This window comes from Poecilia formosa, unplaced genomic scaffold (genome assembly GCF_000485575.1).
Source record: "Poecilia formosa unplaced genomic scaffold, Poecilia_formosa-5.1.2 Scaffold2895, whole genome shotgun sequence".
Classification (NCBI taxonomy): Eukaryota; Metazoa; Chordata; class Actinopteri; order Cyprinodontiformes; family Poeciliidae; genus Poecilia; species Poecilia formosa.
The window spans coordinates 1-2,819 of NW_006802834.1; the positions used below are offsets into that span (position 1 = coordinate 1).

Below are 2,819 nucleotides of genomic sequence, written 5' to 3' on the forward strand. Positions count from 1 at the left end.
CGTTAAAGGGGAAAAAAACTACACAGAATATAAACATGCAAAATGTACTAAAAATAAAAAATAAATTCACTGTGCAACAAATGTATTTGAATCTCATTTTTGAGCCTCTGAATATGATTCTTGAGAATAGGAACAAAATCAGTTTTAATTTTCTCCCAATTTTTTTTGTTATTCCTCAACCTTATGTATGCAAATATGACAAATAATGTTTAGGAAATGTAAAGATGCTAAGGTACAGGCTCCCACTTGCAACATTTTTTTTAAATTACATTTTTAATCGACCTGACTCAGAACTTTGTCATCACCATCTGACAAAAATAAATATAAAATGATTTTTAATGACCCTATTAGTGGTATTTTTAGTCATTTTACAGACAAATGCTTCTCAAGAAACCAAATAAATATTATTTAAAACAAAAAACAACAAAATGTCCATCTGACGGAGTTGACGCACTGTATTTCTTTTTACTCACAAACTTGTGAGTAAAAAGAAATACTTGATACATGTGAAGTAATGCAAATTATGTAAAATACATTAAAATGAATTAACTGAATATTTAAGTGAGATTTGTCAATTTCACTGAAAGAGTCAGAAAAACTCTGATGGAGTTGATAAAAAGCCAAACTTCCTCAGTTTATATGATGTTACTCTGAAGGAGGCCATGTTGTAGCTCATCAGGTCCATGAAATATATACATTATACCAAAATTAAACTTTTATTTCACAAAATTTCAAAGTTTTGTAAATTGTCAGTTATGGAGTTGACATCATGGTTGTGACGAACAACTTAGGAATAAAAAGAAGAAAAAACTAAAGAATAACTGAAGCTAACCAGAGCTAACTAGCCCTCTTAGCAAAGGAAGAGAAAAGACGACGTCATGGGGTCCTCAGAAGATCTGGTGCCCCCCAATAATGCCTGATTTTTTTACATTCTTTTCATGTCTGACGGTGTTGACAAAAACTAGGGACAAATTTCAACTGAGTTGGAAAATATATAAAAATAATTTTTAATTCAATTTATTGATACTTTTATAATTATTTATATGACTACTTATACTTAATTGTCATAATTACTATCTTAGTATTCCTTTAATTGTTTTAATATACTATAATGTATTGAGTTGTGCTCCAGGACAAGGGATGTTAAAGACACCATCCACCGACTACAATGTTTAAAATAAAAAAATATTCAGCAAATACCTGGAAAATATACATTGTTGTGCTCACATGACCCAGGCTAGTTCAGTCAGATATTTGAAAAAATTATATTTTGTGTATATTTTATTCAAATTTTGTGCTTCATCCATAGGACCTGTTTTGTCCCTATTCTCAAGAATATGTATCTAACAGAGGTCTGGCTGCCATGCAGCAGCCTGGACAGAGGAAGTATCAAACCAGCAACCTATAGATTGTGGGACGAACTCTTACCACAATTGAAAGAAAGATTAATTTATCAATTCCCCAGCATTTACACTCTTTACAGAAATCATCTTACTGCTCTGAAGACGGTCAGCCAGCTCCTCCTGGTTCATCATCCTCAGGAAGAGCTGTGTGATCTTCTCAAATGCTTCTCTGCTGCTGTTCATCTGCTGTTTATTCTCTGAAACTTCCTCCTCCTTATTCTCATCTGAACCTTCTGGGTCATCTGAACCCAGAACCATTTGGATCTTTTTCAGCTCACCTTCCGCAAAGGTGAAAATCTTCTTTTTCAGCTCCTAAAATGGAATAATAGACAATAAAGACCTCTATGGTTTATCCAATGATGGGAACAAACATTAAATTCAGAGGTTTGTGAGTTGGGGGGATGACCTATTAACATTTTTAAAGAGTGGAATTTTATTGTAAATGTAATTTGAATCATTTACACAATATTTCCATCAACTCTCACTCAATGGGGAATTTCTCTCAACAGACTCTTGTAGGGTCTCTTCTGTTCATTGTGCTCCAATAATGGAGCTAAATAACCAATTGTGTGAGGTTGTTAGAACAAAACAATAGGTGCTGATGGAAAAGGCCATAAACCACAGCCTGTTAATCCACTGGTTTATAATTTGCAGCATAGAGATGACTATGAACACAACAGACAGAAAGCAGTAGATGTCCATATACTGACCTTAAATATGGAGTCCAGCTCTGTTTGATGCTGTTGGGCTGACTGACCACTAGGAACCTCTGAGATCTGCTTCACTCTGTGGAGGAACCATGAAGACTTTGCTCACATTACAGCTCTTCACACAAAAAAGACACAAATACATTAAATTAACTTGTATGTAGCAATGTAGCAAATCATACCTTCAACAACCTTAAGCTATTTTCGATCATGTTGAGCACTTTGACCTGTATTGTTGCTGAAATGTGGTATGCAAACAAACTTCACATGACTACTTTTGTTTTGACAAGACAATTCATAAAAGAGAGAAAAGGTCTGTCTTGATATGTATTGAAAATTGCCAGATTTTCAAAACGTACTGTTTAAACTGTCAGAACTCTGGGTCCTTAGCTGGGTTTTTCCATTTCTGTGATTTTCTGTTCCTCTTTTAGCTTTATCAGTTAAGTCCACTTTTATTTAACCCTTCTTGGTCATTCCAGCTTTATTATTTGATGTTGCTTATTATGGTTAGATTTGTCTTATTCTTGTTTTCCTTTATCCCAGCCTCTTGTAGTGTTTTAGTTGTGTTCACTTCTTACTTTTACCCTCGGCCTAGTCAGTTAGTTCCTGTTCTTGGTTATCAGTTTTCTTAAGTCGAAGTTATTCTTTAGTGTTGGTATTATTTCCTGTTCCCCTGTACCACTTTCTCTCTCTCTCCTCCTCAGCCTGG

At 34.4% G+C, this 2,819-nt stretch overlaps 1 long non-coding RNA gene across 1 annotated transcript; it reads right to left on the reverse strand.

Annotated features, from left to right (window-relative positions):
* Positions 1-1,606: 1,606 nt before the first annotated feature.
* Positions 1,607-2,205, reverse strand: LOC107835476 (uncharacterized). The gene is made up of 2 exons (XR_001661284.1): positions 2,114-2,205; positions 1,607-1,715 (listed from the first exon to the last, which is right to left on the reverse strand). It is a non-coding gene; the product is annotated as an uncharacterized LOC107835476 (long non-coding RNA).
* Between the last annotated feature and the right edge of the window lie 614 nt (positions 2,206-2,819).